The sequence below is a fragment of the Eubalaena glacialis genome, chromosome 11 (assembly GCF_028564815.1).
Source record: "Eubalaena glacialis isolate mEubGla1 chromosome 11, mEubGla1.1.hap2.+ XY, whole genome shotgun sequence".
Lineage (NCBI taxonomy): Eukaryota > Metazoa > Chordata > Mammalia > Artiodactyla > Balaenidae > Eubalaena > Eubalaena glacialis.
Window position 1 is genome coordinate 18,561,311 of NC_083726.1, and position 14,042 is coordinate 18,575,352.

A 14,042-nucleotide genomic window follows, 5' to 3' on the forward strand; every position below is an offset into this window, starting at 1 on the left:
CAGGAGTTAGGCTGGGGATGACATCGCCTGATTTCTGTTTTGAGGTCACGTTTGCTGCTGTATGGAGAATGGATTATGTGCTGGCTAAGAGGGGACATAGGGAGACCACGTACATGGCTGCCCCTCCCTGGTGTGCAGATGCACGGCCTGAGGCCCTGGAGTGGGCACTGAGCAATGAATGGGGTGCTATTGATGATGGGAAAGATGCTTTTTGATAATTTAATGGTAATCCTTTATAATTAATACTGAATTCCTTAGCATAGGGAGTTAAATCTGCTTTGTTTACTGCTAGCAATGCTCTAGTAACACCTTCTTGAAATATAATTATGGTTTTTATCTCTTTCCATAACAAAGTATGGCTTAGAAAACCGTAAAACTGTCTACTTTTAGAAGTCTATTATTGTTAGAATATCTAACTCTCAATAACTAGCAAAATTTAGGCCTTTGCAAAGGGTACATTCCCTAGGCAGTGTGTATCTAGGTACAGCCCATTACTTATTAATTAGGTTTATGGGGTTATTCACGTGTTTCTTGTTGTAAGGCTGTACCATTTTATTGTTTCTTGTTGCAAGGCTGTACCGGCTTGCCTTCTCTAGGACTTGGTTACCATGGTGACGGCTGGTTTCACTACATTCATATTCTCACTCTGTTTCTGACCTGTTCATTTGCAAAATGGACTTGGATTTGGTTTCAATCTATTGCCTCAGCTCCTCAGCCCTATAACTTCTGCACACACACAAATTCGTTGTAGAAAAACCAACTCCATGTAATGTAGGTCAGTAATTGATTTATTAAGAAAAAACCCAGCTGTTGGCAGCGAGGAAGAAATGATATTAAATGCTCTGCCTAGTGACATCTTAACTCTTCTGTGGAAAAAAGCCTTGAGCATCATCTTCTTTGCCAAAATGTTTTCCCTGCAGGCAGAGTGCTGAACAACCTGGCAAAGTCAGCATCTTAAGGAGTACTTAAAAGAAAATCATATTCTGCAATGTGCTACTGAAATGTCCAGCTTACTGGACAGCAACACCTGTGACCAGGCTACCATGAAATACGCTGAAGGTGTTCTGATGTAAACGTGTGTTTTTGCTTGAAAATGTTTTATTTTCTGTACTAGCTGTTATTGTTATGATTAATATACTTAACCCGTACTCGCTCATCCATTTCCCAACTAACTGATTGGGTTAAGAAAGGCTGAATTGTAACATTTCCATCCTCTGATTCAGTGGTTCTCAACCGGGGGCAGGCTTGCGCCCCATGGGGCCTTTGGCAACGTCTGGAGATGCGTTAGCTTGTCATGACTGGGGGCGTCGTTATTGGCAACTAGTGGGTACAGGCCAGGGGAGCTGGCAAACATTATACAGGACCCTTCGCAACAAACTATCTGACCCCCAATGTCCATAATGCTGTGGTTGAGAGTAGTGCCCTAGTTTCTTTTCTTTTTTTTTTTTATAGTAATCTTTTATTTATTTATTTATATTTATTTATTTATGGCTGTGTTGGGTCTTCGTTTCTGTGCGAGGGCTTTCTCTAGTTGCGGCAAGCGGGGGCCACTCTTCATCGCGGTGCGCGGCCCTCTCATTATCGCGGCCTCTCTTGTTGCGGAGCACAGGCTCCAGACGCGCAGGCTCAGTAGTTGTGGCTCACGGGCCCAGTTGCTCCGCGGCATGTGGGATCTTCCCAGACCAGGGCTCGAACCCGTGTCCCCTGCATTGGCAGGCAGATTCTCAACCACTGCGCCACCAGGGAAGCCCCCTAGTTTCTTACAAAGATGTACACAAATCTTATCAATCACTTTGAAAGTCTCAAGTCTCTGCTAATATAAACTGCTCTGCTGTTTTGCATCATCCTGTATAGAATAAAGGATGTTTATGAGCATTATTTTTGGTGGCACAATGAAGGTAGCCAACATGTATCGTGCCCAGTAAGTCACGCACATGCATTTTATTTTCAGATCTGCTGCCGGAAACGCTTCTCTTGCAAAAATGAAATTTCAAGAATGCTTAAATATCAGGAGAAGTTTGGTGAGAAAAACATCCTAGTTGGAGAAATTATGGAATTTTTAGCGGATTTACTGTTTTTCCCACTGAGACATAGTGAAAGGTAAGTTTTTATGAAATGTTTCAAGTAGTGTGTCTCCTTTCCCCACCCCCAGTCCCCCCCAAAAAACCTCACTAGTGGCAGGGAGGTCAGGGGTCACTCATCGGGGCGTCTCACTTCTTTGGTCCCAGCCTTGTGCAGAGAGACTCACCGTGCCTGAGAGTTCTGCCCTGATCTGTTTGTCAGGACACTGACCATGATATATTTGAAAGGAGCTCCTAGCCCACAAACCGTGTAGCGGTTTTGGTAGGAGGAAAAGTAAAAAGGAGGACAGTGCCATCGTGAGTGTCTCCCAACATCACCCCGGGCCTTGTGAGGAAGATGTATGTATTGTACTTCAGGCCTCTGTGGACTGTGTCTCCGGTACCACACCCCACTGGGCTGTCTTCTGCAAGACCTAGGCCAGAGCCTGCAGTGCCTCAGACCCCACTTTCCTGCCACCCCTCCTCGCCGGGGAAGACCTCTCACTCTCTTGCCACGTGTGGGGCTTTCCTCGGCTCTCCATACAAGGCGTTGCTAAAGCTGTTAAAAAAATATTTGTGACACTTGTTAAAGAAAGACTTGTTAAGGCAGACTTTATTCAGGCCCTTCGTGATAGGTGTAGGGACCCCTCTGCAGTGGGGTTCTGCAGCGGCAGAGACAGATTGGACTCACCTCCGAATACACGGAAAAGCAGCGGGGTGTGCGGGGTCAGTAGACGGAAAATTACTAAGAGGAAACATCAGGGGTACAGATGGGGGTGGATTCCGGCTAAACAGACGTAACAGGATTCTTGCTGAAGGCAGGCCAGGGTGATCAGACGCCACCTGGGGGATGGTGGCGGTGAGGGATCTGCGTAGATACGGACGGTGATCGGATATCAAGGATGGCTAAACTGACCGAGCAGGGTTCTCGCTGGGTGGACAATGCAGACATGAACAGCGAAGTCCAAAAGTTGGGGCCGAGTTGAAAATTGCTCGGAAGAGCCTGAGTAGAGTTTGGTCAGGAGAGACTGTCAGCGTCTGTGTTTAAAAGAGGGGTTGTAGGTATTACCGTCTGCATCTAATCTGTGCTAGGATTTGCCAAGCTTGACCACTTCTTCCTTTGCCAGGTTGGTATGAGAGAAGGTTCTTTGTGAGTCCACAGAGAGTCAGTCCACCACACCCTTCCTTTGGCCCAGCCTACACCCTTGCACAGCCAGTTCAGCTGGCTGAAGGGCCAGGGACGCTCTCGGTGAAATTGTAAAGTTGTGAGGTTTTGTTTTTGTAGCTCCTCCCTCTCCCCTCCCTGTTTGCTGTCCTGCCTTTCACTTTTCCCTTTCCACCATCCTTGAGAGAATTTTCCTCTCACCAGGGAGGTGACCTCTTCTGGCTTTTGCTCCCAAGAAGAATGTGATGTGAGTCATCTCTAACGCTGAACTGCAGATCAGTGTTAACCCTTTCGAAGACTATTTACTTTGAAAAGAGCAGCCCCAATAAAGGAGTTTCTAAGGGTAAAGTTACCAGTGCTCTGTAGTAGTGCTGAGATGTTGGGCTCTGGGGTCCGATTGCCTGGATTCATATTTTGTTTCTGCTGCTTGGTAACAGTGAGAACCTGGGTGCACACTTAACATGTTGGTGTCTCATTTGTTTCCTCGTTGGTAAAATGAGAGTGGTGATAGTGTGTTCCTTGCAGGATGCCGGTGAGAACTGAGAGAGCTTCTATGTAAAGGGCTTGGAAGAACGCCTGGCGCACTGAATTGATAAACTGAGTTCTTAGTATTATTATTTTGCTCCCCAGCAGGGAATTTTTGAGGCACTTGACACTACATAAGCCTACTTTTGTTCCTCTTAAGGTCAGCACTGTGAGCAGAGAACAGGACTTTCTTTAGAGAAGGGAAAAGCTTGACAGTAGAACCATTGCCTCGTAAAAGAGAAATCTAAACACGTAGCTTACTGACTGAGTCATCGCCACCTCCTGGGCTGCCCACCATAAATCCAGGGCTGGCAGCGTGTGACTCATCAGACACTTAACACTGCTGCCGTTCAACGTGCATGGCCTCTGTGTCAGAGGAGCTGACCGTACTTGGCAGTCTTCTTCCCAGACCTCATTGTCAACGGTCAGCTTTCCGAAACGACTGAGAAGCCTTTATCCTTATTGAAGGTTGTCCTTAGGTGGCCGCATCTTCCACGTTGGTTAAGACTGGGAGATTTTTGCTGTGCCACTCAACTCACCTCTCAAACATGTGGAGATCCTTTGTCTTGGTGGCCAGGGGCCCTCAAGACAGCTCTCATGCACTAGGGAAATGATCAGAGGGTCCTAAGGGGCCTTGGAGAGTGGGGATAGGTAGGGATGGATTCATGAGGTCAGATTATAAAATTAAAAGTAACCCTCCCCCAACTCCCCCCTCCCCTCCCCGCCCCCAGGACAGAGAAGAATGAGCAAACTGGCTTAAGAGGAATGGGGATATGTTCTCAGTGAAATCAGTGAATGTCATCGCTCTTTCTCTCAACTTTGTATCCATTCATCAGCAGCTGTCCTTTCATCAGTGTCCCCTCCACAGACAAGTGTCTCAGCTGCCTCACTTCCCGTTGACGTCGTTCGCCTCTCCCTCCACCCAACTCCGTTCCGCCTACTCCCATGAACATAATCAGGGACTTCCTCGTTGTGTCTCTTTGTACTTTGATCTTGTTGGTCGTCTGCTGCTGGAGTTTTTGACAGCATCCATTGCTCCCCTCCTGAAATACGCTCTCCTGGTTTCTGAGCTACCCACCCTCATGGCCGTCTTCTCTGATGATGCCTTCTCGGTTTCTTTCGTGGGTTTCCTCTTTCTCTTCCCGACTCTCATCCAGATGGTGGTGCTCTTGGGTTTCAGTTCTTGGACTCTACATGTGTCAGCCGCGGTGCCGCAACCTCGCCCGTGCCCAGGGCTTCAGCCAGCATTCCCTAAGGCGATGGCTTCTCGTCTCCATCTCCTTCTCAGACCTCCATCATCAGCTGCACACGTGTGCATCCATCTGCCTATTGGGCGTCTCCGTTTGGGTATCCAAAGTCTTCGGGCAGTTCAGAGTCAACATTCTCAAGCCTGAAAACATCCACCCCTCTCCCTGACAAAATGCATCTTCTCCCATCTCACCCAGTACAGACACCATCTTAACGACACATTTTCGTGGTGTTTATTATCAGTCACCATGCTAAACCCACTCCATACATTTTCTCATTTAATCCTCACAACAGCTCTGTTATCCTCATTTTGAACACGAGAAAACCGAGGTTTAGGAGATTAGGATGCTTGACCAGCTTTCAAATGGTAAGGCCAGGATTAGCACCAGGGGAGTCTGATTGCAGAGCAGTGGTGCCTAACCACCGTGTCACTACCAGGCACGCTTGACCTCAGAGCTCAAGCTCCTAACCTCATCATCCTACTGCATGTGCAGATGCCAGCGCTCCCAGCACCAGGACCACCACATTCCATGTGACGCCAAGACTTAGCAGGTCTCCGGTCACATCTGTGGCCACTGCATTAGCTCAGACCCTTATCATTCTTCCTCTGGACCAGCTGGTCTCCCCTTCCGTAGCCTCACCTGCTTCAGTTTATCCTCTGCATTTGCACCTAGGTGAATTTTCTAAAATGTAAGTCGGATCACATCACTGTCTTAATGAAAACTCTTCAATATTAAAGTCCAAAACCCCTAGGTTTGCACTCAGTGTCCTTCACAGGTGGTTGGTCCTCCATTTCACCCTCCAATCTCTCCTCCTACCTTGGGAAATTCTCTGAGGGCAAGGGTTAGTCTTCCTCATTTCTGAACCCCAGCCCCAGTGCCAGCATTCCGTGAAGTTTGTTGGATAAATGGATGAATGCCATGCTTCTTGGATGCAAAGCTTTAATTAAATTTCTCTTTTCTAGATTCAAAGGAAGCAAGCAATTGAACATTATAAACAAGTGATAAAAATAAAGGAAAATGCAGGCACTCTGGCCAACTCCTCACTCGTCAGGAAGCAGGTGAGCATTAGCCTAAGTGATACCTTGTGTAAATCAGGTAATTGCTTTGATGTATTTCTGTTAGAAGCAGATGACTTTTCCCTCCGTCTCACCTGCATACTTTGCTTATTTTTTAAAAAGCCTTCATTTTTTTAAAAAAAATAATTTTATTTATTATTTTTGGCTGCATTGGGTCTTTGTTGCTGCGTGTGGGCTTTCTCTAGTTGTGGCGAGTGGGGGCTGCTCTTCGTTGCGACGTGCGGGCTTCTCATTGCAGTGGCTTCTCTTGTTGAGGAGCACGGGCTCTCGGCACGCGGGCTCAGTAGTTGTGGCTCGTGGACTCTAGAGTGCAGGCTCAGTAGTTATGGCACATGGGCTTAGTTGCTCCGTGGCATGTGGGATCTTCCCGGACCAGGGCTCGAACCTGTGTCTCCTGCACTGGCAGGCAGATTCTTAACCACTGCGCCACCAGGGAAGTCCGAAAAAAAGCCTTCATTTTTGAAGCAAGCAACTCCTGTTCCACATACTTTCAACTTTTTTTTTTTTTTGCAGCTTATTTACCTTCCCTCATTAGGTAAGTGTCTTAGTCTGTTGCTATAAGTAAACTGGGTGGGTTAAACAACAGAATTTTATTTCTCACAGTTCTGGAGCCTGGGAAGTCCAAGATCAAGGTGCCAGCAGATTTGGTGAGGGCCCATCTCCTGGTTCAAAGACAGCTGTTTTCTCACCGTGTCCTCACATAGTGGAAGAAAGGGGCTGAGAGCTCTCTGGGGTCTCTTTTATAAGGGGCACTAATCCCATTCGTAAGGGCTCTATCTTCATGGCCTTATCACCTCTCAAAGGCCCCACCTCCTAATACCATCATCTCAGGGGTTAGGATTTCAACATAAGAATTTTAAGGGGGACATAAACATTCATACCACAACAGAAAGGTATCTTTTAAAAGTCCTTTCCATCCCATTTTTCATTCTTTTGTAGGCAAAGCACCATGCCCAACCACACCCCTCTCCTGTCAGTGTAGGTTCCCTTCTTCCTTCCAGTTCTGTTTTAAGATGCTGTTTCTATAGCAGTAGCCGTTTCATACTTATTCCTGTGTCGCTAAAGTAACACGTGACCAGAAATAACACGATGGGCCCACTTTTGATTTTACTCATGGGACTCAGTGCCTCAGATCTGGTGCAGAGATTTGAAGGCATTGTCTGATTAAAGATAAACATTTAAAACTTAAAACAAAAGTTAAAAAAATTGAAATGAAAAATTTGGCCCTTAAATCTTATCAGGAGGATTGGGGTTGGGTCTTCTGCCTCCTCTTGCTCCCTGTTACTTCTGTTATACTGTTCTGTTTCCCTTCATGGGAGGAGTTCTGATTCTTCCTCTGCGTTTCTTCCACCAGAATGTTGATATTATTACCTGTGGTTTATAGTGACTGTTGAGTCTCTTCATCCCTGGTGCTAGATTGGTTAGGTGGAATTTACTGACATTTTAAGGGTGGTCCTCCAGGGTCACTGTTGAAGAACTCAGGGGCCTCTGAGAGAAAGGTCCTGCTTTCCAGGCTCTGCTATTGCCAGGGACCAGGGTAGCAGGACCTCACCTTTTACTGCCTCAGTACTTATTTGACTCAGTAGCCCATTAGCTTGTTCTGCAAATAGTTGCCACACATGAATTCTGTCATTTGCCTCGAGCATCTCTGCCAGACTTGGGAACTGAGGAGAACGAGAGTTGAATTGGAGGCTGCAAATCACGCTTGGATAGGAGGCTGGGGACAGGCCACGGCTGGAGGGTGGGATAGGCGTAGTCAGGGATGTGATTCCCACAGACAGCACTTGCCAACTTTTGTGCCTCCAGTGAGTGGGTTCAAATAGAGTGAGGGTTCAGTGAGGGTCAAACAGAGGCCTCTCCGCCCTCGGGCAGCTTTGTTTCTTTCTTTCAGTAGGCTACACTAGAAACCTCATTTTCTATAAATGCTACAACTGGAAAAATTTTGAAACACTGTCAGGGCTCCTGAAGTCTCATTGCCACAGGGCACAATCTACTTCAGCCTTCAAGAGTGGTTTTTAACCCGGGCTGATTTTGACCCTCAGGGCAAAAAGTCTGGAGAAACTCGATTGTCATGGCTGGGGGTGGGGAGTGCACATTTAGTGGGTGGAGGCCTGGGAGGCTGCTATACATCTTACAGTGCCCAGGACAGTCCCCGACAATAAAACATTACCCAGCCCAAGATGTCAACAGCGCTAAGACTAGGAAACCCTGACCTGAATCAACCACTTTCCCTAGCATGTATGCTTATCATCCATAGTACAATAAAACAGGATTGCTCTCAGCCTAGTCATTTGCTGACGAAAAAGGCTTAAAATACTTGATATCTGCAGGGAGAGAATATTTTCTATTTTCACTCTACAGATTTAGGAGTATGTGTGTGTGTGTGTGCGTGTGCGTGTGTATGTGTGCGTGTGTGTACTTTTTTTTTCCAGTAAGGGTGTCCAGGCTGAGTAAAGATTTTGTTTCTAAACAGAAATTGCAGATGCAAATCTAGAGAACATTTATGGGAAAGGAACTAGTTTACCTGATCTGGTTGCTTTGCCTAAATTTTTGTTACTAGTTTTAGTGGCTTGTCTATGGTGAAAGTATAACATATTCATTTACTTTCCGATAAGAGGGTCTCTGGCAATCACAGTGTTTTGGTGACTTCTTAAATAATTCTTTATGATAGGTTTCCATTTTGCAGTCAATTTTCAACGTGGTTACGGTCAAGTATTTTTCTGTAAGGAGCACTTTCTTGCCATCATTTTATAGTTCTTCCCACCTGCTGGTGATTGAAGTTGATTCATTTCACATAAGGCCCGCTCCAGGCTCACAGGTACATTGTGCGTGGTTAAGTCAGCTGTCAGGGCAGGATTCTTGTGCTTTTGTTTCAGTCCCCGGTGGTGAGAGCTGATGGGTGTCTTCAGTACAGGAGGATGAGAGCCCTGGGAGGGAAAGGTAGCCTAAGTTTACGGAGACCTCGGAATCAGTTGTTCTTTGACATATTTTTAGTTTTCCTATGTAGGGGCAGAAAAACATTTCTTCCATCTTCTTAGGGTCCCTGGCTGAGCCTGAAAATTAAATTGAAAAGGCAGACTTTCGCCACCCTCATTCCACCTGACCCTGCAGGCAGAAATTTGAGAGGCTGACTTTGGTAAGAAATTTTATCTCCTGCGGCTTTTGTTAAGAAGCCCAGGATCTCTTAACAGCAGCTTCTGGACCAAGCAAGGAGTACTAGACGATAGAATTCCACCTTTATCACCAAAACTGTAGGGGAGAAAAAAAATTTTTTTTCCTCTACCCTCCTAGGTTCTTCTGCTGGGGCCCTGTAAAATTAGCCTGAGAAAAGATTGATTAACAAGAGAAAAATCAAACAGAAGTTTACTCATGTGTGCATCACACTTACACACCTACTCAGGGATGAGCAACTCCAAGGGGTGGCTTGAACTTGGGGTCTATATACTAACTTAGCAGGGGAGAGGGAGGGGGAGAAAAGGCCCTCATGGAAAAGCACATGACTCTTTGGAAGGATAAATAGGCCCTTAGGAGAATAGGTGATATGGTAGTTTGTGGCAGTGTCTGTCTGGGTGTGGTGCTGGCTTCCTGTCCCCCGCCCCCTCCCCCAGGGAGGGGACTTACAACACTTGAGTCCTTTTGGGAGGCTCTGCTTTTAGGCACATAAGGGATCTCAGGAATCAAATGCCTCAGCTCGTAATAATTCTAATGTCAGTGTGGCCTGCTTTGGGGTGGCATATTGTGATCCCCTTTATCTACCTTTAATGGAAAATGTCTATCTACATGGAGTGTGCCTGAGGAACTCATAAAATAAGAAGGAAGCCAGAACCACATGTAGCTGGGACTCATTATTAGTCATTTTTAAAGAAGTCTTGGGGCCTCTGTAGTAAAAGTGTTACCGAACGTTAGTCATCAAAGCGATCCTCTTTAAGGATTTTTGCACTGAGGGAAGAAAAGAACTATGGTGTATGATGCTTACACTGTATCTATTCAGTGAGGATTTAGTGCTTTATACATTGTAATGCATGACAGAATTTTAAGGATGTGTTATCTTAACCTAACTAGTTTGTCGGTCTGGGGTGGTTTGGGAGATTCATTCACCCGGTTAAGATAAACAAGCCTCCTACTGCGCACCCTACCCCCCAACACTCAGCCTGAAGCTGCCCATGTGAGTGGCAGCCCAATCACCCAATCACAAGTCATCGCTTGCATCTGCCTTTGTGACTCTGGATTGGAGGGTCTTGTAAGAAGCTTTCCTTTGTCTGAGTTTTTCTCCTTGTGGGGGCAGTTCCTCAGGTGCTCTGCAGGGGCTGCTTACTACTTTGAAATGGTCTCCTAGGTCCTCCAGCATGAATTTTATGAATGCCGTATGGCCTGTATTTCAATCCAAATGACAATTTGTCTTGGTCTTTTCTAGATGTGGTAATAGACAGACAAATGGGATGGGACAGATGGGAACTCTGTCCCCTGTGCTCAAAGAACCATCCTACGTTTTGTATCTGGGGGATCCAAAAACAAACGAAGTTAATTTCTCCCTTCAAGCAAATTCTTGTTTTGTTAGGAGGCAAAACAAACCTATTATAAAATATATAACACATGAAAGATTTAAAGCACCGCCTGGTTGGAGGAGGCTGAACTGGGTTTTAGTTTTTGCCTGGCTACAGTCAGTTATGTGACCTTTGCCAAGTCACAAGTGCTCTGGCCCAGGTCTGTCTCTGGGCTCCATCTGTAACTAAGGATATAGGGTTCTCTGAGGTTCTCTGCAGGGTTTCTCTTCCATGTTTACATTTAAGGGAGACAGCGATCCGTAGCGGGAGGTTTTCCAGGGAGAGCCTCTCGGGAGGAACGCCTAAGGGAGACGGAGGGTGTGAGCTGGCCGAGGACGAGGGACGGCTAGGCAGGGGATCTGCATGAACGAGGGTAGGAAGGTAGGAATAAACAAAGACGTGGAGAAGACCACTTGGGAGCTGGCAGGGGGGCTATGAGGAAGGGTGGGATGGGAGGTGAAGACGTAAGAAAACAGGCAGTGGTGGGAGAATCGAGGCAGTGCACTGATTTGAAGGCAGTTCTGTCCACGGGCAAGTGGAGATTTAAGACTGAAGAAGGCTTGGGGGCCAGTTACCCTTTCGTGGTCTTATTCTATTTAGGAGATTGTTTTGGAAACTCTTTAGAATTATTGAGAACTCAGCAAGGCTGTCTGAAGTCTGTCTACAATTTCAGAGTGAAGTGAATTCCCTGTGCATCCTGTGTAAATGAACGTCCACCCTCATTACTTCTTCACTCAGCTCTATTTTCCTTCATAGCACATAGCACACTACCTAAAATTATGTATTTGTGTATTAGTTTTTTTTGCCATTAAAAAAAATTGAAGTATAGTTGATTTACAATGTTTCAGGTATACAGCAAAGTGATTCAGTTATATAAACAAATATATATATATATATATATAAAATTTTCCATTATGGTTTATTACAAGATATTGAATATAGTTCCCTGTGCTATACAGTAGTTCCTTGTTGTTTATCTATTTTATTAGTAGTTTGTATCCCAAACTCCTAATTTATCCCTCCCTCAACCTTTCCCCTTTGGTAACCATAAGTTTGTTTTCTATGTCTGTGAGTCTGTTTCTGTAGTAAGTTCATTTGTATCATTTTTTTAGATTCCACATATAAGTGATATCATGTGATGTTTGTCTTTCTCTGTCCTACTTGCTTTGCTTAGCTTGATAATCTCTAGGTTCATCCATGTTGCTGCAAATGGCATTATTTCATTCTTTTTATGGCTGAGTAATATTCCTTTGTATACATGTACCACATCTTCTTTATCCATTCATCTGCTGACAGACATTTAGGTTGCTTCCATGTCTTGGGCTATTATAAATAGTGTTGCTATGAACATTGGGGTGCACGTATCTTTTTGAATTAGAGTTTTCGTCTTTTCTGTATATATGCCCAGGAGTGGGATTGCTGGATCATATGATAAGTCTATTTTTAGTTTTTTAAGGAACCTCCATACTGTTTTCCTCCATTGGCTGCACCAATTTACATTCCCACCAGCAGTGTAGGAGGGTTCCTTTTTCTCTACACTCCCTCCAGCATTTATTATTTGTAGACTTTTGGATGTTGGCCATTCTGACCAGTGTGAGGTGATATCTCATTGTAGTTTTGCATTTCTCTAATACTTAGTGATGTTGAACATCTCTTCATGTGCCTATTGGCCATCTGTATGTCTTCTTTGGAGAAATGTCTATTTAGGTCTTATTAGTTTTTTTAAAAATCTGCCTTTCTTGCTAAAAAGAAGGAACTTGATCTGTCTTTCCACCATTGTATGTCCAGCTTCTGGAACAGTGGCTGGCACATAGTAGGTTCTCAGTAAAAATTTGCCAAGGGAATGAACATATAATGGAGAAAATGACTTTGTTAATTCAGATTTACCCTTCCACTTTAGAAAAGCAAGTATTTATTATTAAGGGTATTTTAATGTTAATTATGTGTATTATAATTCATTCATTAATTCTTTCAACAAATATTTACTGAACCTTAAAGCAGTAAAAACAGATTTTATTCAAGACTATTGCAGTAGGGGGAAAGAGACATTAGTACAGGACTGGGTTCAGTTCCAAATATGGGCATGGGCAAGTGGGAATTTGTAGCCAAGGAGTAAGGTGGGGGTCAGTGGATAGAAAATTACTAAGAGGCAACACCAAGGATAAGGGGAATTCTGGCTAAACGAACCTAGCAGGATTCTTGCTGAAGGCAGGCCAGGGTGATCATACATCACCTGGGGGATGGTGGAGAATGAGAAACTTGACTAGATATTGAGGGTAATCAGGTATTGAGGATGGCTAAACTCAGCAGGATTCTTGCTAAAATTGGACTACATAGAGTTGAACATAGAAACCCAAAAGTCAAGCCTAGCTGAAGAAGAGTTCAGAGAGCCTGAGTAGAGTTTGGTTAATGAGAGAATCTTTGCCAGGTGACAATCTCTGTTTTGGTTCCTGGGGATATAGCAGTGAGCAGGACAGGTAGAGACCCACACTGCCTTCACTGAGCTCACATTGAGACCAACAGCTGTCAGACAACTAAATACAAGACTGTTTAGCTGCAGTTGTGGAAAATGCCACTATAGAGATTGTGGTTGGACAACTAAACACACAATGGCTGCACCACAATTGTGCAAAGTGCTATCATAGCAAAATACAAGTGCTAACAGGGGACCTTGATCTGTTAGATGGAGGGGGATGGGTCGGGGGTGCTTCTTAGGAAATGATGCTGCAACTGAATGTGGAGGTGGATTTGCTTGTTAAGTAAGGTGGTGGGGAGGGAAAGGAGTCATCTAGGCAGCGAGGACAGAATTTGCAAATCTGGAAGGAACAAAAAGGGCCAGTGGGGCTAGTATGCAGAGACCAATGTGGGGGGGAGAGGGTGCATGAGGAGGATGTCAGAGAGGTGTCACAGTCCCCGAGGCCTGGTCAGGGATTTGGGGTGCTACCTGAAGAGCAACTGACACATACACACTACTACATATAAAATAGATAACTACTAAGGACCTACTGTATAGCAGAGCGAACTCTACTCAATACTATGTAATGGCCTATATGGGAAAAGAATCTAAAAAAGAGTGGATAAATGTATTTGTATGACAGATTCACTTTGCTGTACACCTGAAACTAACACAACATTGTAAATCAATTCTACCCCAATAAAAATTAAAAAAAAAAAAAAAGAGCAATTGAAAGCCAGTGCAAGGTTTTTGCAAAGTGAGGGAGTGTTAGGAACATAGGGTCCTTCATTCCTCTAGCATCATCATCACAAGAGATTTCTCACACAGCATGCTAAAATCATCTTGTATATCCAGAGTCATGAAGGAGCTCAAAGAACCCTTTTTTGACCTCATTTCTATTTCTTTTTACTGTGAGTATTTTGACCTCTCAAACAGACTGTGAACTCCCAGGGGCAGGGGACTTATT

The 14,042-nt window shown here is 44.9% G+C and overlaps 1 pseudogene; it reads left to right on the forward strand.

Annotated features, from left to right (window-relative positions):
* The window catches only part of LOC133101631 (putative tetratricopeptide repeat protein 41), a 75,584-nt pseudogene that overhangs the window by 51,208 nt on the left and 10,334 nt on the right, over positions 1-14,042 (forward strand).